The sequence below is a fragment of the Gorilla gorilla genome, chromosome 4 (assembly GCF_029281585.2).
Source record: "Gorilla gorilla gorilla isolate KB3781 chromosome 4, NHGRI_mGorGor1-v2.1_pri, whole genome shotgun sequence".
NCBI classification, from domain to species: domain Eukaryota; kingdom Metazoa; phylum Chordata; class Mammalia; order Primates; family Hominidae; genus Gorilla; species Gorilla gorilla.
Window position 1 is genome coordinate 154,834,978 of NC_073228.2, and position 22,210 is coordinate 154,857,187.

The 22,210-nt window shown below is 43.5% G+C and overlaps 1 long non-coding RNA gene across 1 annotated transcript; it reads left to right on the plus strand.

Moving 5' to 3' along the window:
* Positions 1–133: 133 nt before the first annotated feature.
* Positions 134–16,736, plus strand: LOC134758445 (uncharacterized). Its single transcript, XR_010133639.1, has 2 exons — positions 134–241; positions 15,816–16,736. It is a non-coding gene; the product is annotated as an uncharacterized lncRNA (long non-coding RNA).
* Positions 16,737–22,210: the final 5,474 nt, after the last annotated feature.

Genomic DNA, 22,210 nt, shown 5'->3' on the forward strand with positions numbered 1-22,210 from the left:
CTAATCCTGTATTCCTCTTGGAGCAATTATTCAGTATTTACTAACACAGTGTTTGTGGTGGATTTATTTAACATAAGTACTGTGAATAATAAAATCAACTGTATATGAAATCTTGACTATCCATTTACATGTAGGAGAATCAACAAATGGTATTCTCCACAAATGGAATCAACCCCTAGAAGTTCCTGAGAAATCCCTGTTGAGTGGGAAAGGACCTAGAGCCAAGGAGACGAGGTTGGAGGTGACTGGTCCTCTTCCTTTGTTCTTCCACTGAAATTACTTGAGAAGCATCATGACACCTCCTTATACACAGGGTATGGTGGAAAAATAATTGGCAGTTGAAAAGACTTAAGTGTATGAGGACTTAAGCATGATACACATGGAGAAGGTGATGGTGTAAAGAATGACAATGGTGTCTGAGTAACATTCTGAAGGAGGAGGGAAGTTCAAAAGGTGGGATGATGTGCCTGGATGAGACACATGAGGGAGAAAGATTTTCTAGGGTGCTTCTGTTAGTTTAGCAGGTAGAATGCCCCCGTGAAGGGTACAGGAAGCATGTGGCAGAGTGGGTGCATAAGTCTGGGTTTAGGGAGACTTTAGAAACAATTTGAAACCCAGGGTCTTACCCTCTGTTCACCTCATAGAACAGTAAAATCCCTTGGATCAGGCAAACTCTGATGAAAAACCCAGACTGCCATCTCTCTCCCAGATGGCCAATTTTCCTTCTGGTGCTGGCGAATGATGAAGTTGTCTTCAGGAAGGCAGAATTCTGCTGGGTGCTCTCCTCTTCTGAGGAGTTATACCACCACACAGCCTTTGCTCCCAGAAAGAGTCACCATCTTGTGTTCTAACATGGATCCCTTGTAAGCCCATACAAACCACTCCATCCATACTTAACTGCTTTCTCCACAAAGGCAACTGAGTCTAGGAGCCAATGGACTATCTCATTTTATTTTTTAAAATTTACCCAGGGCACTTTTCATGTTCTTTCTTCTCCCTGGAACTTACTAGCATTATGGAACACAAGGATGTGTTTGTGGTCATCTTCTCTTTACAAGATAGGTCACATAGACCCATAAGTAGGCTGTGTATACTTTTCTTAAAAAGGAGGTGTCACTTACCTTGGGAATACCAGCCAGCCATATATGAAATCCCAGACACAGGAGACCCCTAAGAAAAAGGCGAGGCTGTCTGTAACTGCCTTAGCAACTAAGCCACCAGTGGATTCAACTCTTAAAATTACAGCACCATGGAAACACAAAATCACAGAATTTTGGATTTGGGTAACACTAGAGAGCTCACATAATTAAATACCTTAATAGAAAATTCTCATTTACTAATTAGAAGTTTTTAACCATGTAGTGTAACCATGTATACACTATTCTCAAAGAGAATGGGAATATCTTCTTCAGTTACTTAATGAAAACATACAAGGAATCTGAAACCCTAACATACCAGAATCCATGGGACAAAAGGAAAATTATTTGATCATGGGATTCAGAAGCATTTACTGGATCAAGGTTTAGAGATGCTGAAAGTAGAGAATCAGTGTTAGGTTTTGGAGGGAAGGCAAGGGTTAAAGGAAGACAGAGAGAGAAAGAGAGCGACTCAACAGCAAACACAGGTATATTGCAGATACCTGTGGAAGCGGGAGACCCGCTTAATGCCAAAACCCACCACCACTTACAAGCAGCAGTACTTACAGGTATGGCTGGGAGAAGTCTGGATAGTGTGGCTTGCTGCCCGGCAGGATATCAATAAGATGTACCCATGATAAGGTGGTTTGACCCTTTTTCTGGTGGGATGTCATCATGGTGTTCCTTGGGCCTTTGCCCAGTAAGATAGGATAGGGAGGTTTCTTTAGTTGGGCCTTTGCCTGGTAGGGTATAATAAGAATGTTTTTTTATTGGGCCTTTGTCTTCCTTGTGGTCAGGTGGCCAGGTAGGATGTTTCTCATGGCTCAAACCCCCGTGGAATGTTTCACTTTGACCAAGGTCTGCAAAATAGCAGGGGACTTACAAAATGGTGCAGTTTGCACTAACACAAAGGTGAATGGCATGGGGAACGGTAGGTCAAGAAAGCTGCTTCCTTTATTTATCTCTTCTCTTGAAATGTCTTCATTATTAAGACTTTCATTTTAACTGCCTTTGGAGTTAAAATATAAAATATGAATTTTAACACAGAAGTGTGAATGCTAGTATTTTTGAAATCAAGTTCTTATAATCCCAGGCTAGTGACAGCTTGCCTGGGCAACCAAGTAACTTAAGTTCATAAGTAAACACTAACTCTGCTGAAACTAAATAACTCATTTTAGCTTCTGAACATTTTAAGCATTTCTCATTCTGGATAAGAAAGAGAAATGCTGAAGCAGAATTTATTTCATCTGCTTTAGATGAATTTAGGAATCCCTTGCAAGGCATAAAATTAATTTTGTGATCCTTTGAGTAATATGGATTTCTGAAGAAATTCTAGATTCAGAGAAATGCTGGGCCAGATTTTGGCTAAGGCAATGACATGGAAAAATTTTTCAAAGAAGAGGTAAAAATATGTAGTGGAGTTTTTTTTTTTTTTTCATAATCAGGAGTTTGAAAGGGTATAATGGAAGTTGTTAGGTTTTGACAGGAAGGTGAGGGTTAAAGAAAGACAGGGAGAGAGAGTTGGCAGCTCTACAGCAAACACAAGTTTTATGTCTAACACAAGACCTGCGGAGGTTGGGGACCAGCTTAATGCCAGAGCCCACTGCCACTTACAGGCTGGGGTACTTATAGGTGTGAGTGGGAGGGGTCTGGGCAGTATGGCTTGCTGCCTGGCAGGATGTTGATAAGATGTTCCCATGATGAGATGGTTTGGTCTTTGTCCTGGCAAAATGTGATAGTGATGTTCCTTGGGCTTTTTCCCAGCAGAATACGGTAAGAAATTCAGGTGGTTGAGCAAAATGTTTCTCATGGCCTGAACCCCCATGGAATGTTTCACTTTGACCAATGTCTGCGAAATGATGGGGGGCTTACAAAGTGGTACAGTTTGGATTAACATTCTTGCCTTCTACTTTAGTCTAAAAGGAAGAGGGGCATTGTTGATTATCTAGCTGCTTCCTGCTGAATAGGGGCACTGTAATCAGGGCTTGGGTTTTGAAGCAGTGGGTGTCCAACTTCAGAGTTGTTTTCCTGGAGATGTTGATACCAGACTTGGTGGAGAAAGATGGTATCAATGTGTTTCTGGATGGCTGCCTAGACAAGGTAGTTCTGCCTTTGGGAGATAAAGTGGGATATGAAGATCAGTATACATGGGCCAATTGTGAGTATTAGGAGGAAGATTAGGGGCCCTAAGAAAGGGGTAACCGGATCTCCCCATGCCAAGTGTAGCTGAGATGCTTAGTCCTGCTAACAGGGGAATGAAGTGTATAGCCCACTTGGTGTGTGTGGAGGAGGAGGAAATAGGGATTACTAAAGAAACTGAATGGTTTGATTGTTAGGCAAAATGTTAATGTTTGGAGATTGAAACACCAGGGTACATGTTCCTGACCAACTTGCCAGTAGGCAAAGAAGAGAGTTTGTTCCACACAGAAAGAAAAGACTGGGGGTTGACAGGCAAAGTTGTAAGTGAAGGCAGTGAGCCATGAGAAGCGGGGGGTTAAATCCTGAACAAACTTTTGTCCCAACTTTTTTGTTTTTCCAGGTTGAATAACTGTTAACAAGGATAGTCCCTGTTAGGGCCTGATAGGGATATTGGTGGTGAAGACTGTCTGATTTTAGAGAGAGAGAGAGAAATGGGTTTTTGTTAACAGCCATTGCGGTCCTGATAGGGAAGAAGAATAAAGGTTGCAGTTGAGGGAATTATCTGTGCATTTTTTTAGGGAGTTCCCTTAAGTTGGATGCATGGAGAACAGTGCTGGCAGAGAAGGGAGGGGTTGGGAAGGGATGTTTTATGGAATTCAGTTTGTAACATGTTTAGTTTACAGGCCATGAGACGAAGGAGGGTGCCAGCCCTGCATGCGATGGTGCAGGTAGATTTGATGGATTGCAGGGAAAGGTGTTTAGCCAAGCAAGATTATAAACAGGTTTTGGGAAGGGACTGGTTGAGTAGGTGAGATGCAGGTTTACTTTAGATCAAGTTTCTGTGGTTAGGTTAACAGGAAGGGCTGTGAACTGCTGGATTTGTGTGGACAAACAAATTTAACAATTGGAAGAAAGAGGAGAGTGTGACTGATTTAAGAGGTAATGTGTGAGGTTGACAAAGGAAGCCCACCTGCCAGAGGTTGTGGGATTTAAAGTATCCCACAGCAAAGACAAAAGGGGAAAAAGAAGGTTTGAGTACGAGGGAAATTTTGGAAGGTGCCCTGCAGCCATAGCTCCTGGGTTAATGTGAGGAATTGGAGTGGACTATCCAGGGATGTGGGGAGGGAATATCAGGAAAGATCTGAAACAAGGTGTGAGATAACAGATTTGAAATTGGAGGCAGACAGTGTAATGTACCAGGGCCTTCTGGACTGGCAACTTCTGAAATTCTTGTTAAGCGTAGTGAGGTTGGTCCTATGAGGGAGGAAGAATATTTTGGGGGTGAGAAAACTTCTGGATGTAAGTCTGGTGCTGTTTTTAGTTTGGAATGGTAGATTTAGTGTGGAAAGAATGTTAGTTTTGTTGCCACAGGAGTAGTTAGGATTACCTGGTGAGGACCCGTCCACTTAGGTTGGAGAGGGGAGAAGGAATTGGTGATTTAGACCCAATTCCCTGGTTGTAGGGGCAGGAAGGAGTGTTTGGAGGATGGACTTTTAGGCTGGAGCAAGTAAGTGTTTGCGTACTGTCTTATTAGATGTTGAGTGAGGTATAATGCCAGCCAAGTATCCTGTATAGAAGCAGCGGAGGGGCAGGGTGGGGGCAGATACAGGGAGATTCTGGAGGATAAAGGGGCATTGGTACATGAATTCAAATGGGCTTAGGCTGAGAGGCTTGTGAGCAATGGCTTGTAACATGAGTGCCACTGGAAGAAGTGAAGTTCAGGCCATTTTAACCTCTAGGAAGTTTGGTTAGTTGTTGTTTTAAAAAGGCATTGACCCACTTAATTTTACCTGAAGATTGGGGGCACTAAGGAACATGAAAGGCCCATTTAATGTTTAGAGCCTCCACCAGCTGTTGGTTAACCTGTGAAACAAATGTTGGCCCACTGTCTAACTGGATGGAAGAGGGGACTCTAAACCGGGGGATCATATGGGTGAGGAGAATAGAAGTGATAGTGTGTGCCTTTTCAGTGGTGGTAGGAAAATCTTCTATCCATCCAGAGAATGTATCTACAATTGTCAGAAGGTACCAGGCCCATTTTACGGGGAGCATGAGGGTGAAGTTGATCTGCCCGTCCTGCCCTGGCAGGTGTCCTTGGGCCTGGTGTGTGGGGAAAGGAGGTAGTTTGATAGCTCCCTGAGAGGAAGTTGTTTGAGTGCAAATGGAATATGCCTTAGTAATACCTGTGAGATTGGCAGCCATGGTGGGAAAATATATATAAACTTTTAAAAGCTAGAGTAGGGGGCAGTAACCGGAATGGAAATGGTTGTGCACATATGAAAGTACAGAAAGTTCCTGGGACTTGGGCAAGACAATTTTATTATTGGGGTAGAACCATCCTCCTCCCCAAATAGCACCAGGCTGGGTGAGTGAGGTTTGTTCCTCCTGGGTATATACAGGGTGTATGCTGGGAAAGATGGGCAATAATGATGAGGTTTTAAGGGCTGCCTGCTGGGCTGCTGAGTTTGCTGAGAAGTTTTCCTTGGTTATGGCATCTGTAGCCTTTTGATGTCCCTTACAATGGATAAAGGTGGCCTTTAGTGGTAGTTTAGCTGCCTCCAGCAGTTTGTGTATGAGTTTGCCATTTACTATGGGGGTTCCTTTTGTAGTTAGAAAACCCCTTTCCTGCCAGATTAAGGCATGAGAGTGTAGGATGTGGTATGCATATGTGGAATCGGTGTAAATGTTAACCCTCTTTCCCTTTATTAGGGTGAAGGCCCCGGTTAAGACACCTAGCTCCACCTGTTGAGAGGTAGTATGGAGCGGGACAGTGCTGGATTCTAGGAGTTTATTTTCAGCAATGATGGCATAGCCAGCTGCTGGACATGGCTCCCTAAAAGAGCTAAAAAGATCTTCCATTAATGAATCATGTGGGTGTTCCCTGCAAAGGGGCTTTTGAAATGTGTTGGAAGTGGGAGAAGAGGGAGTTTAAGAGGTCCAGGCAGGAGTGAGAGAGCTTAGAGTCAGAGGTGTTTACAGGGAAGAGGGTGGCTGGGTTGAGAGCTTTACATTTCTAGTAGGTGATTAGAGGGTTACCTATGAATAAGGCATGTATCTATGAATAAGATACATGCTTACAGGATGGTGGGAGGGATAGAAGAGATCAATGGCTCATGAGATCCTGTAGGTTATGGGAAGATGCAGTAGTAATGTGTTGGTAGAGAGTAAGTTTCTGTGCCTCTGAGGCCAGTAATGTGGCTGCACCCAAGATTTTTGGGCAGGATGGCCAGCCTTGGATGATAGTCCATTTGTTTTGAGAGGTATGCAATGGCTTGTGGGGCATTGCCATATGTTTGGCAGAGTAGTCCAAGAGCAAGGCCTTGGTCAGAATGTACATACAGTGAATGGGGCCAGCCCCTCCACACCTGTGGGTATTTCTCATCAGGCAGGACGAGAGACTGAGAAAAGAAATAAGACAGAGACAAAATATAGAGAAAGAAAAGTGGGCCCAGGGGACTGGCGCTCAACATACGGCGGACCTGCACCGGCCTGGTCTCTGAGTTCCCTCAGTATTTATTAATTACTATTTTCACTATCTCAGCAAGAGGAATGCGGCAGGAGAACAAGGTAATAGTGGGGAGAAGGTCAGCAAGAAAACATGTGAGCAAAGGAATCTGTGTCGCAAATAAGTTCAAGGGAAGGTACTATGCCTGGATGTGCACGTAGGCCAGATTTATGCTTTTCTCCACCCAAACATCTCAGTGGAGTAAAGAGTAACAGCAGCATTGCTGCCAACATGTCTCGCCTCCCACCACAGGGCGGCTTTTCTCCTATCTCAGAATTGAACAAATGTACAATCGGGTTTTATACCGAGACATGCAGTTCCCAGGGGCAGGCAGGAGACAGTGGCCTTCCTCTATCTCAACTGCAAGAAGGCTTCCTCTTTTACTAATCCTCCTCAGCACAGACCCTTCATGGGTGTCAGCCTGGGGTCTGTGTCTTTCCCATCCCACGAGGTCTTTCCCATCCCACAAGGCCGTATCTCAGGATGTCTCAGTGGGGAGAAACCTTGGACAATACCTGGCTTTCCAGGGCAGAGGTCCCTGCGGCTTTCCGCAGTGCATTGTGCCCCTGGTTTATCAAGACTGGAGAATGGCGATGACTTTTACCAAGCATACTGCCTGTAAACATTTTGTTAACAAGGCACATCTTGCACAGCCCTAGATCCCTTAAACCTTGATTCCATACAACACATGTTTTTGTGAGCTCAAGGTTGGGGCAAAGTTACAGATAAACAGCATTTCAGGGCAAAGCAATTGTTCAGGGTACAGGTCAAAATGGAGTTTCTTATGTCTTCCCTTTCTACACAGACACAGTAACGGTCTGATCTCTCTTTCTTTTCCCTACAATACAGTGGTGGAGTTGGGCAGTCCCAGTACTGGGGCCATTAAAAAGGGCATTTTTCAGTTTTTTAAAGTGGGAGTTGATGGGGCAAGCTGGGTTGAGGGGTTTTAGGATGAGCCCATGTGAGGCCATATAGAACAGCTTGGCCAGCAAGCCAAAATTGGGAATCCACAGATGGAAGTATCCCATGCAGCCTGAGAAGGAGAGGAGGTTATTTTTTGTGTGGGGAAGAGGCATGTCCCAAATTAGCTCGTTTCATTGGGTTGGAATGGCCTGAGAATTAGGGGTTAGGACAAGCCCAAGGTAAGTGACCTGCATTTGGGCTAACCTGAGCCTTTGTGGGTAAGACCCTAAAATTTACTTGGTATGTCCCACCCCAAGATAGGGGTAGGGCACTGAGGGATAAACAGGAAAGAGTGGGTGAAGGGGGTGATGAATAGGTTGCATAATAGAGGACCAGTCTGTTTGTGCCTAGAGGGGATTCTATCGACTCCCACAATAGAGATAGAAGAACTGAGGAGGGGCTCAGAATATTCTGGTAAAATTGAATAACTAGCCTCATATTTAATGGGAAAGACATGGGCTTAGCAGAGACTGACAGTGTTACTCTTGGTTCCAAGGTGACGATGGTGGTGGGAGTGGTGGATTCTGGGCCCTATCAGTCTTCAGGTAGAGGTGGTGAAGTCAGATAAAGGGTTTTGCTGAGCACAGTCTGAGATGTGCTCCCTGTCCTCCAGGGTGAAGGAGGAAGAGAGGATGACGTAAGTGTCATGCCAGGTAATTTATAAGACTGAGTGACATACAGAAATCCTTGTGGAAGGAGGTGGGATCCATGGAAAAGAAGCCAAGTCTTTTTTCAAGCTGGAAGAGGTCAGCTAGGGAGAAGGAAACATAAACTCAGATTATACCTTCGGCCCGCGTGACTTCCTGCCAGGGGAGGACTTTGGAAGGCCTTTGGGTGTATGCCTGGTTTTCAGAGGAAGGGGGTTAAGTGTGAGACTGGGTATGTGGTGGAGAAGAAAGGGGGAACAGAGGGCAACAATAACGGAGTGAAGGAGCCGGAGCTGAAGGAGGAGGGGGGGATGGTGGTGGGAGAAGGACTGAAGGAGGGGTTTTGTTGTCCGGGTTGAAATTAGAGGAGGAAGGCTTGTCTGAAGGAAGGGGCATTTTTGGGTTTGGAGGTTCCAGATTAGACATCTGAGAGTGGTGTCTGGAGGAAGTTTTGAGGAGCCTTGCCCCATACTGGTGGCTGGAAGAGTGAGAAATATAGAGAAGGGGTGTGAGTATCCCAGAGGGGAGTAAATACCCTGACTCCTCTTGGGAGGAGGGACATAAGAAAGCCAGGGCATCCATGCAGCTCTTCACAGTCCCCTGGAGATCAGAGTGACTGGAGTGGCGAGCTTTCCGAGGGCGTCCCCTGAGAAGGCAGACCATGGTCACCTGGTGACCAGGGAGACCTCTCACCCAGCGCTGGGATTTTCTGGTGAAGCAGCAGAAGCATGAGAGGAATCTGGAGAGGAGGAAAAGGGAGACTCACCCATTAATTGGAGACTGGTGTTGGACGTGATGTTCTGCAATGGAGGTGATCCTTGCCAGAGCCGCCCAGAAAGGGGGAGAAAGAAAAAAGAGGCTAGAGAGTTTGATCAGGATCTAGAGGTCAGCCCAGGGCCAAAGGAGAGAGAATAAGAGAAAAAGGGCTGCAAACAGGGAGTCTACTCAGGATCTGGAAGCAGGCCTCAGTCTAATTTTTGCTGCTTGCTGCTTTCCAGGTTGCAAGAGAAGACTTACCCGTTTAGAACCCAATCTATGTCCTGGGTTTCTGCGCCAAAATGTAGTGGAGTTTTTTTCATAATCAGGAGTTTGAGAGGGTACAATGGAAGTTGTTAGGTTTTGAAGGGAAGGTGAGGGTTAAAGAAAGAGAGTTGGATGCTCTGCAGCAAATGCAGGTTTTATGTCTAGACCAAGACCTGCGGAGGTGGGGGACCAGGTTAATGCCTGAACCCACTGCCACTTACAGGCTGGGGTACTTACAGGTATGGGAGGGAGGGGTCTGGGCAGTATGGCTTGCTGCCCAACAGGCTATTGATAAGATGTTCCCATGATGAGGTGACTTGGTCCTTGTTCCAGCAGAATGTGATAGGGATGTTCCTTGGACTTTTTCCCAGTGGAATGTGATCAGAAAGTCAGGTGGTCAGGCCGATGTTTCTCACACAGAGAACCACTTCCACAAGATTAATTTCCACACACCTTCCACCACTTATTTGAACCTTCAGCTTTATCCTATTAAATTCAAAACAATCTTTTAACTCTAGGCAACAATTTACATTTCCATGGCTTCTTGTAACCTTTTAGTAAAACACACACACACAGACATTTTTCCTAACACACCTTGCATGTAAAAATATTTTTAGTAGTATCAATTACATGTTATAATGATGACTCTTAGCAATCTTACTTTTAATGTAAAAGCTGGTAAGTTATGTTAATTATGTACTAGGTGCTGATAAGGTCTTACTATTCCAGCATAGCTAGGGGCATGGCCAACTCCACATGTCCCCAGGCCCTACCTAGCTGTAAAGCAGGCAAGTCAAACAATTTTCAAAAGCCAAAGAAGCAGTTTATGACCTTAAGGCGTTTAGCAAACCTAATATTTGAACATAATTTAGACGACATGTTTATATTTTGAAGACATTTGTGAAAACTTTACAGAGGAGATAAACAGTGACTTTCACGTCTCATTTAACCAGTTTGCACAGAGAGAAAGAGGTCAGAGTCTGACTGGGAGGAAATTCTTATCCTTTTGCCAGTAGGCCAGGTTTCTGGGTTTTCTCTCCCTGAGCAGCCCTAGTGACCCTGCTCAACTGTATGCAAACAAACACACTACCATGAATTAAGAACATTTACAAATAGTTTACAAATTTTGGAGAAATTAGGCAGAGAGAGAAATATGACTTAAATTCTGTTTACAAAAGTATACTCAATGTACTTAAAATATCAAGAAGCCTAAACTCCAAAAAGTTAGTTTAAGGTTAAAAAGCTGATGTGTTCCATTAATTCCTGTGGGTCTGACAAAGGTAGCCTAGGAATTCCAGATAAATGGAACAAATGATGACTTGCTAGAAATGCACAGGAAACAAAATAACTATCCACAAAACCAAATAAAAGCCTTCTAGAAGCAAAAACAAATAAACAGGAAAGCAACCCTAATTTTTTCTTACTCAATTTACCCTGGAGGCTAAAGTGTTGCCCAGGGCCCCAAAAGAGCCACATAATAAATATTTTATTCCTGATACACAATTCAATATCCTTAAGTTCACCAATATCATCATACATCCTGTGCAATCAAGAAGTTCACTTCAGGCCCATGACCAATAAGCACTCCAGTGCCAGCACTATCCATGCAAAACAGTAAACATAGTGTGAAGCAGTGCAAGCATATCTGGGAAATTTGGCTCCACACTAAATCCAGCTTCAAGCTTAACTATATAAAAAAAAGAATTGCCAAACTGCCAATGCATTTCTTTACAATACTTATTATTTTACTTTAATCAAGACTAAGAGCTTTAACTACGAAAATGTTAACTAGCCCAATGTCTCCAATTCTTTATCATGTTTTAAAGAATATTTTATTATCTAAACTTTTTCCACATCCTTCTCCCCTAATCACTGGTTCTTTACTACATTGTTTCACAAATAATTTTTTCAAATGTGTAATTTGAACTAACTTTTAGATAACTTCTTAATTAGACAAAATTATTCTTTTTCTCAGTAATAACACAACCTTTTTGGCACATTTTGTATACAGAACTCTGTGTTAACTAGAAGTATTATCCTTAGTAACCTAAAATTTTAGTGAAACCCTAAAAAGAAATCCTGAACTATCAGATATGGGCATTTATAGATAAGAACAATTCCACAATTTTTAGAAACATATTTCCCCATATCACAACCCTTCCTTAATTGGAAATGACCCAAATATTCAATGAGCATCAAAATTAATTTTAAGCTTTTAATTTACACAAAAAGTTTACCTAAAAAATTTATCCCATTTACTGTACTCAATTCTTTTATTTTTAACAGTTTATCTAGATTACTTCTGTAAACTGAGATATTAGACACTATCACTTAAAGTTAGTTATTTCCTTGCTAACCATGTTTCTAATAGCCAGTGAATATCAAGTGCTCACCTAAACCTGAGAGTCTCAGAATTAAATACATAAGAATTTTGCCAATAACTCAGAAGACGTAGCTAACATTGAATTGCTCTTATTTGTCCAAAAAAAAAAAAAAGGCACACAAACCGAGATCATTTTGTTTTGGCTGCGTTTGTAGTTTTATAACCTTCTATGCCAAACATTGACATCTCAAAATATTTAGCAAACACAAACATAAAATCCAGACAAAATGTATGCTGACAATTCTGAAGGCATTTCTATTTTTATTTTACCAATAATTTTAAAGCCAGCTTGTTTAGTAAAGTTATACTTAAGTCACTTTAACTTAAAAATCGCTTAGGCTTATTAATTTATGAGCGCTCTTATAAGCCAATTTGGCAAACATAACATATAAGTGTACATACAAATAAACACATCTAGACATGTATACACACACACAAATGAAGATCTAATAGCTTGAAACCCTAGCCATGAGATAGCAACACAAGCTTACCGGTTTTACTTTGTTTGCCCCAGTAGGTAATGCAATGAAGACTGTGAACCAAAATTTTGGGTAAAGCAATTTCCATGGCAGTTTGATTTTTTTTTTCTTTTTCTTTTTTTTTTTTTTTCTTTGAGATGGAGTCTTGCTCTGTAGACCAGGCTAGAGTGCAGTGGTGCAATCTCGGCTCACTGAAACCTCTGCTTCCCAGGTCCTGGTTCAAGCAATTCTCCTGCCTCAGCCTCCTAAGTAGCTGGGATTACAGGCACGTGCCACCATGTCCAGCTAATTTTTGTATTTTTAGTAGAGATGGGGTTTCACCTTGTTGGCCTTGTTCATGTCTTGAACTCCTGACCTCGTGATATGCCCGCCTCGGCCTCCCAAAGTGCAGGGATTACAGGCGTGAGCCACCGTGCCCAGATGGCAGTTTGATTTTTTTTGTTTTTGTTTTTGAGACAGAGTCTCACTCTGTTGCCCAGGCTGGAGTGCAGTGGCGTGATCTCAGCTCCCACTGTAGTCTCCGCCTCCTGGGTTTAAGCGATTCTCCTGACTCAGCCTCCTGAGTAGCTGGGACTATAGGCACGCACCACCACGCCTGGCTAATTTTTTGTATTTTTAGTAGAGATGGGGTTTAGTAGAGATGGGGTTTCACCACGTTGGCCAGGATGGTCTTGATTTCCTGACCTAGTGATCCACCTGCCTCGGCCTCCCAAAGTGCTGGGATTACAGGCATGAGCCACTGCGCCCGGCCCTAGCAGTTTGATTTTTAAAGGTGAAACCTCCCCAGACTCCAAAGAACACTAAGACCAAACAGTACCAAAGGAGAACATCACTCTTTCACCAGGCCCTCTGCTTAGAATAGCAGCACCAAAGCCTGGATATATGCAATGGCAATGCTATCCCAGTTTTCCATTCAACAGTAAACTCCACATTCCAAACAATATTGGGGCCAAATAGCATTGCAACTGTGAGATAAAATTCTAAGGAGAGTTTAATACTAGACCTCAGAACCTCTGCCAAGGGCATCCTCTTTGGAGAGGTTGAGGTCTGGAGGATTCCCCTCTGGGGCTTCCCCTAGTGGGGTCCAATCTTAAGAGTGTCAGACGTCTCTGACCTTAGGTGGGCACCAGTCCTGCTTGCATGTTTTCCCTCTAAAGGGAATGGCCTACTATGAGCTTTCATTTTGTCCCTGGATGAAGGCCTTGACTTTTAGCATCCTTATAATTTGATAAGGCCACACTTTCCCATGTTTCCCATTCCATGAACTTGATAACTGGAGGCTGGATGTGTTTCTTTTGCTCTTAGCCACTTGAGTAGGGAAACGGAAGAATTACGCATAAGAAAAGGTTTAAGTTGCCTGAAACAGGCAAGTTTGCTCTGAGCTGTGCCACACATAGGGATCAGGGACCACACTCAGAATAGATTTAAAAAAGAGTCCTTCTCCCTTCTGGGCAGGGCAATTATCCCCATTCACTCCATGGTCTTCAGGCAATATTGGGGATTGACCCCAGCCAATTTCCCTCAATTTCCAAGGAGCTACTAGGAAACAGCTGCTAAAAGACTAATAAAGAAGAAAAGGAAAAAAGAAAAAGAAAAAGACCCAGGTCCCTTAGGCAAACCAGGTGGTGGCGGTTAGGCTTCTTCACATGAAAACCCCTTAGTATTCACCAGCCACGGCCAGAAACCTGCAGTTACCTCCATGTTTACACGCTGCTCACCAAGGGTCCCGAGTTGGAAAGGAAAAGAGAGAGAGAGATTTCCCTGTATGTAAAAGGAGAAAGGAGAAAAATAAATCCCAAACTTTGGGCTTACCTTCTCCTGGCTGGCTCACCAAAATATGTTACCAGTGGAGGGTGTCCAGGTGCTTGGCATTTTGAACAAAGAATTGGACAAAATGCACAAACAAGGCAAGGAAAGAATGAAGTAACAAAAGCAGAGACTTATTGAGTACACTCCACAGTGGGAGCAGGCCCAAGCAGCCACTCAAGGGCCGGGATACAGGATCTTCTTGGGTCCAAATACCCGCTGGAGGTTTCCCATTGGCCACTTGGTGTTCACGCCATGTAAATAAAGTGGTGGCCCCCAATCAGTCTGATTGTTTGCAGATGGAAACCAATCAGAGGCTGAAGTGAAGTTACAAAGTTACACTCTTAGGCAAACGCCTGGTTGCCAAAAGCAACCAATCAGAGGTATTTTCTTTTTCTTTTTCTTTTTTTTTTTCTTTTTGAGACGGAGTCTTTCTCTGTCACCCAGGCTGGCATGCAGTGGCCCGATCTCGGCTCACTGCAAGCTCCACCTCCCAGGTTCACGCCATTCTCCTGCCTCAGCCTCCCGAGTAGCTGGGACTACAGGTGCCCGCCACCACGCCCGGCTATTTTTTTGTATTTTTAGTAGAGACAGGGTTTCACCATGTTGGCCAGGATGGTCTCGATCTCTTGACCTCGTGATCCACCCGCCTCAGCCTCCCAAAGTGCTGGGATTACAGGCATGAGCCACTGCGCCTGGCCCAGAGGTACTTTCAATTAACCATCTGCCATGCAGAAAAGGTGGGAGTCTGCAAAGGGAGTAGCCTCTGGTCCTTTTGTTACTTAGGCATGGAAAGTTAGGGTTTTCCTTTCAATTTAGTTCTACGAAGCCAGCGTGAAATGGCCTTAGGTTTCCTATTCTCCTGCCTCACTGGTATCCAAGGGATTCTGCCATTAGGCTAGCTGTGGAGGGATGGAGAGAGAGCTGAGGCCTCAAATGCCAGTATTCCTTCCTTCCAGATTTACATGTAAGACCAGATAATCTTCCAGACCAAACAGTATCTGTTGATGAGTATTAGGCTCGAATGAGAAGGAGAGAGAAGTGCAGCACTGGATTGAAGAGAAAGCAAAAAACCTTCCTAGATCAACAAGGAAATAGCCTCTTCTAGAATCCAGATAGGGCCCTGGACTCCTGTGGGATAATGTAGTGGGTGAAAAAATTGGTATTGAAGTCCTCGGATATGGGGATGCACTTGGAAGTCTTGGGAACAAGGAAGAGAGACATCCTGTGGTGGTGATTTTTAGATCCAACGCCCAGGGGCTTGGGTGCCTTTGGGGGGATTAGTAGAAGAGACTGACACATTGAGGGAGGTTCAGGATAACTGTCTGAAAATGAGAGATTTTTATTGCTTATACTGATGTCCCAATAGGGTCTGTATGTGGTTCATATAGGTAGAAAAGAATGAAGTCCGAGCCTGAAGATAACAATATCAGTCAGAATTTTAGGATTGTGAATACCTGTCCACAGAAATAGCTGGGCCCTGAGCCTCTGCTGATGATGTAGGAATGGAGGCAGTTAATAAGCTTTAAAGTCATAGGGTCTCAGGGCTAGGGTATGGTGAGGACACTTTGCCACCCCTAAGGTTCAAAGCCTCTTGGACTGGAGGAGGTTGTTAACAGATATTCTAGGCAGAAAAGCTGTGTCAGGTTGTGGTGTATGAAGAGGGAGAATTTGACACCAAATGGTCAGCTGGCCATCTGCTCACCTGTTCCCCTGTGCTCCCTACTCCCACAGGGTCTGCTTACAGAACAAGGCACAGCAAGGAGGCAAGACACAAGCAAGAAATGTGCTTGATGTTACCCACTGCAGTCCTTCTTCCACTCTGGAGGATTCTGAAGACTCAGAAGAGGGACAGGCAATGGATTCAGTCTAAACCCCAGGACCAGGACACTGCCTCAGCTTCGAAGCCTGGATGCAATGCTCTAGGGTATAACCACTGCCCAGAAGCACAGCTAGTACAAGCTGCAGCCTCAATCCAGGCAAGGAGCCAACTCCAACAGGTCAGGCTCCAAGGGATGAAGACTGAAAACATGAATGTGTTGTGCCACTAACTCTAGCGTTTGCTTTTCCTTGTGTTTTTGCATGCATTGTAGACCTTGGCATCAGCATTTGGCTAGCTTTAAGACAGAAACTGAGAAGCCTTTTGTGTTTTATGTGTCAACTTGACTGGGTCACAGCATGCCCAAATATTTGGTTAAACACGATTTCTAGGTGCATCTGTGAGGATTTTCTGGACGAGACTAATATTTGAATTTGAATCAGTGGACTAAGTAAGGCAGACTGCCCTCCCCAGTGTGGGTGGCCCTCATCCTTCCCTCTGCCTGACACTCTTCTAGCTGGAACATTTGTCTTCTCCTACCTTCGGACTCAGACTATGACTGGAATTGATATCATTGACTCTCCTAGTTCTTCAGACTCAGATTGCTTTCCCGGGACTTCTCAGCTTCCAAATCACATGAACCAATTCATTATAGGAAATTTTTTAATATATCCTATTAATTCTGTTTCTCTGGAGAAACCTGATTAATACAGATTTATTTTCCTACACTCCAATAACTCTCCACTACTCCCTCCCTCAACCCCTGGTAACTATCCTACTTTCTGTCTCTATAAATTTGACTATTCTCAGTACCTCATATAAGTGGAATCATGCAATATTTGTCCTTTTGTGACTGGCTTATTTCATTAGCATAATGTTTTCAAGGTTTATTCATGTTGTAGCATGTATCCAAATTTAATTCCTTTTTGAGGCTGAATGATACTCCATTGTATGTATATACCATATTTTGTTTATTCATTCATCCATTGATAAACATGTTGTTCCCACATCCTGGCTATTAGGAATAATGTTGCTGTGAACATGGGTGTACAAATATCTGAGTCCTTGCTTTTTTTTTTTTTTTGGACACAGAGTCTCGCTCTGTTGCCCAGACTGGAGTAAAGTGGCGTGATTCTCGGCTCACAGCAACCTCTGCCTCCTGGGTTCAAGTGATTCTCGTGCCTCAGCCTCCCCAGTAGCTGGATTACAGGCGTGTGCCACCATGCCTGGCTAATTTTTTGTATTTTTAATAGAGATGGGATTCGTCATGTTGCCTAGGCTGGTCTCAAACTCCTGAGCTCAGGCAATTTGCCCACCTCGGCCTCCTAAGGTGCCAGGATTACAGGCGTGAGCCACCATGCCTGGATCATTGCTTTTCATTATTTTGGGTATATACCTAGAAGTGGGATTTGCTGGATCATATGGTCATTCTGATTTTTTGAGGAACCATCATACTGTTCTCCACAGTGTCTAATGACCTACAGTTTTGAGCTTAGCCTTTCTAAAATACCAGGAAAAAAAATGAAAAGAAAACAACTAGAAGTGGAAGTAATTTGTCCTTCATTAAGCCAGATATACACATCCTGATTCAAGCTTGAAAACAATATCACCTCTTTCACTGATATGTAAGTACCTTTTTATAATTTAAATTTTAAGTTATGATTAATTAGAAACTTAAAATGTATAGTCTTTATATGCACTGGATGTCCACAAAGTGACCCGTGGTTGCTAAATCTTTGAGAAAGGCTGAGTAGACACTGAATGAATGTATATCCAACTTACTTGTCAACTCCTCCAAGAACATTCCTTACCCCCTGACCCAAGACATGCTTTCTATGAGCTCCAACAGTGCCCCTAGTCTTCAACAGCTACCACATCTGTGCTCATCACACTCTTGTCCTTCTCCTAGTCTCAACTGTGAGCCATGGATGGCAGAGGCCGGTTTTTACCCTTCAGGTCTCCAGTTAGGCCTGTGATGGTTCTAGGGTTTTGTCTAGGCTGCGAGTCTGATTGGGGCTAGGACAAAGGGTCAAATTCAGGACGAAAATCAGCCTGGCCAAGAGCAGCGGATACATAGCCCCCATCATCCCACTTCTCAGATGCTCCTAGAACTCCAGCCCAGGATCCTTTATTCTCTGTTATACTCCACCTTCTCCCCATAAAAGACCCTCTGCAGAGAGCAGGCACAAGGAGCAGATAAATGATGGTCGATGCTGCCTGTCAATTCAGATGGGCCTGGCATAACGGTTAACTAATGGGTTTCTTGTTTGATTGATAGGTTCTCTCAAAACTAAAGGAGTTAAATTTCTTTAATAGCAATACATGCTCATTGTTAAAAACTCAGATCAACTGAATTTCCCTTGAACACTAGTAACATTTAGTGTATTATCCTTTCACATTTGTATAGATATTTAGAAAAATGGAGTGTAGTATATACGTTTATATATTTTTGCTTAGCAGTACATCATAGACATCTATTTCATTATATTCAAATGGCTCAATAATATTCCCCTGTGTAGCTGTACCATAATCTAGCCAAACTCCTATGTGGGGGCCTGGTTTGTATTTGATTTTTCAGTAATATAAACAATGCTGAGATAAACCTCTGGCTATCAGCTAGATTATTTCTATTGACTGATTTTAATACATGATTGGAATTTTAACCACAAGGGGGAAGCAGGCAACCATGGGAAGACAGGCTAAGATTTAGGATAAAGAAAAAGAGGCTGGGTGCAGTGGCTCACGCTTGTAATCCCAGCGCTTTGGGAGGGTGAGGCAGGAGGACAGCTCAAGCTTAGGAGTTTGAGGTTACACAAAGCTATAATCACACCACTGTACTCCAGCCTGGGTGACAGAGCAAAACCCTCTCTCTCAAAAAAAAAAAAAAAAAAAAAAAGATTTAGAAAGTTATCTCACATACATAAGCTTACCCCAACCTTGTGAGCAGGTAGTAGCATTAGTATTAGCCCCATTTTTTGGATGCAAAGCTGATGATTTCATTATCAGGCGCTCTTCTCTTCACAGTATTTCCAAATAAATTGACAGCAGTACAACAATCTGCCTACATTCAGTTCAAGTCCAGGTGCTGTGCTGGGGACACTATGAGGCATGCAGAAATAAAGAAGACAATCCCTGCCCCTCAGGGGGTCATTATCAGGTGTGAGGACAGACACACCTAAATAACCAAGTGCCCACTGTAACAGACAGGAGAGCCCAGGAAGGTAGGAAATTCACTTCGATAGTGAGGCTAGGCACAGTTTTATGGAAGGGGTATGCTGACAATAAGAGGTAAGGTGTATTTAGCCTTTAGTCTGTGCATGGCACTGTGCTAAGTGCTTTACCTGCATAATCTCATTAAAACTTCCCCACAGGCCAGGCACCTTGGTTTATGCCTGTAATCCCAGCACTTTGGGAGGCCAAAACAAGAGGATTGCTTAAGCCCAGGAGTTTGCAACCAGCCTGGGCAACATAGCAGGGCCCTGTCTCTTAAAAACAAACAAACCAACCAACCAACAAACAAACAAACAAATCCCCATAGACCTGGAAGGTATGCTACCCTTTTTTACAGAGAAGAAAACTGATGGTCAGAGAGGTTAAGAAACCAGCTACTGTGGCACAACACTGGAACGCGCGTCCTTAATGTGAATTCAGGAGGCCCTACAAGGGTTGGTAGACTTTCAACAGGCAGGGCTGGGAGAGAGACTTCTAAGAGAGGAAACACAGAAACGAAGCCTTAGAGGCAAGAAATACAGGCACATCTGGGAATGGCAAGGGGATCAGCGTGCCTGGGATGTGAAAAAGGAGGAATCTGAGGAGATCAAAACTAGAGAAAGAAAACTGAGTCAGAGTGGTGAAGACTGCGAGTAGCAAGCCAAGGAGATCCCGCTGTATTTTGTATTCAGGTGAAACCAACTGAAGATAATGACATCATGTGTGCTTTATGCGGATTAATTTGGTGCATTGCATAAGAGAACAAGGAGACTAGTTAGGGGCTTGTTAAAATAGTCCTGGCCAAAGATAACTAGCGAAGGAATGAGAACCAGAAGACATTACAGAGATAAAATCCACAAGATCTTATTAGATGCTGGGGAAAGAGAGGAAAGAATCGTGATTAAGATTTTCATGTTTGGGCAACCAGGAGAATGTGAGTGTGTACACCAGGAGAGGGGCTGGACAGGAGGGAGAGGCGAGTTCACTTTTCTTTTATGAGCTGGAGGGACCACAGGGACCTTTGAGTGGAGATGTTTAGTGGAGAGTTAGAAACAGGAAGCTGGTGATTTAGACATAGTACCTGAGAATCAGAAGAAACCCAGGGCAAGGTGTGGTGTCTCACGCCTGTAATCCTAGCACTTTGGGAGGCCAAGATGGGAGGGCTGCTTGAGGCCAAGAGTTCAAGACCAGCCTGGTCAACATAGTAAGACCCTCTCTATATAGAATAAAATAAAATTTAAAAAAAGAAGAAGGCTGGGTGCAGTGGCTCACACCTGTAATCCCAGCACTTTAGGAGGCCGAGGCGGGTGGATCACCTGAGGTCAGGAGTTCAAGACCAGCCTGATCAATGTGGTGAAACCCCGTCTCTACTAAAAATACAAAAATTAGCTGGGTGTAGTGGCAGGTGTCTGTAATCCCAGCTACTCAGGAGGCTGAGGCAGGAGAATCACTTGAACCCAGGAGACAGTGAGCCAAGATCGCACCATTGCATTCCAACCTGGGTGACAGAACGAGACTCTGTCTCAAAAAAATAAAAAATAAATAAAAAGAAGAAGAAATGACCAAGGGAGCTGGCCAGGGAAAAACCTACACTTAAGATTCAGCAAGGCATGTTAGACCCTGATAACCTGCAATTCCACAGCCCGGTTTCTATCCCAAAGAAACAAAATCACACGTGCACAAGAGACAGTATGAAAGTTCACAGCAGCATTGTCTGTCTTGGTGAAAGCCTGGGTCAGGGAGGAGCAGGCAAATAAACCATTAAACATCCACATTGCGCAATAGTTACCAATTAAGTAGATCAAAGGTATTGACATGGACAGATCTTCAGAACATACAGTGGATGAGAAAAACAACATGTAGTGCAATAATAATGTATAAAACATTACTTATGAAAAAAGCCAAACAATCCTGTCACATATATATTTTAAATGATGTATGTGTAGGCATAGAGAAAATTCTGGAAAGCTAAATCCATGCTAATTGTGATAAAGGGGAGGAGTTGAGACAAACATGGAGAGCAGAAGGGGTTAAATGGGGTTTTAGCATAGTTGTCAGGTTTTAATTTTATGAGAAAAATGTAATCATCTGTTACTTATGTGAATAAAAATTCTCAAACTATTTTTAAAAAGAAAGATTCAATGGGAAGAGGAAGCAATGGAATAGACAGGAATATATTCCTAGACTCTAGGTAGGACACTGTTACTGGGAACACTGGGAGAAGTTTCTGGAATGCAAGGTGGAAAAAGGATCCACTGCACTCAGCAACGCTGCAGAGACAGCAGCCAGCAGGATGAGTCCTGTGAGCTCAGCTGGTTGTCAACACCTTTCACTTACAGCCACTAGCTCCTGTGTCCTTGAAATGTCGCCATGTCCCACCACTGCCCTTGAATGAGATGAAGATTTTCTGTTCTTTTTTGGGTTGTAAACATCCAAAAGCATTTCGTCAATTTCTTGTATTTAGATATTCCCTTCCTTTCCCAGAAATTCCACGGTGATATTCTCAGTGTTCTCTTTCCAGTCCTTCAAGCTGTGTATGAAATCTACTTCTTCCCAGTCCAGCTCCAGCAAATACCTGCCTCCTCTCTTGTTCTCCATTCAAAAAACTTCCAATTTGAGGTCATTTTTAAGAGCATTACTGTGGTGGTGGTGGTGGTGGTGGTGGAGTTTATAGAATTTCTCATGGGACCCACAGCATGGATGTGGCTAACACTGACTGAGCACACAAAGGTGCAGGCACTGTGCTAACTTCATAGGAAGTATCTCGGTTAATCCTTTCAGCAACCCCAGTAGGTCAGTACTATTATAACCTCCATTTCACAGCTGGGACTTAGTGTGGCTGAGCGACCTAAGGTGGTAAGTGGCAGTAAGCTTGTGGTGGGTGACTCTGTGTTTGTCTCACTATGTGAGTTTGTCCTAAGTGATCAATAGGGGTGGGGACTGGACTAGGAACAAGGTCTCAGGTATGCAGGGGTGTTCAGTTTACCAAATGACTTTATGACCATTAATTCATTTGATGTCACCACAGTGCTTTAATGACATGGGTCATTAGGGAAAATAATGAGATGAGTCAAGCTTTGTAATTCCCTTAAAGTGGTCA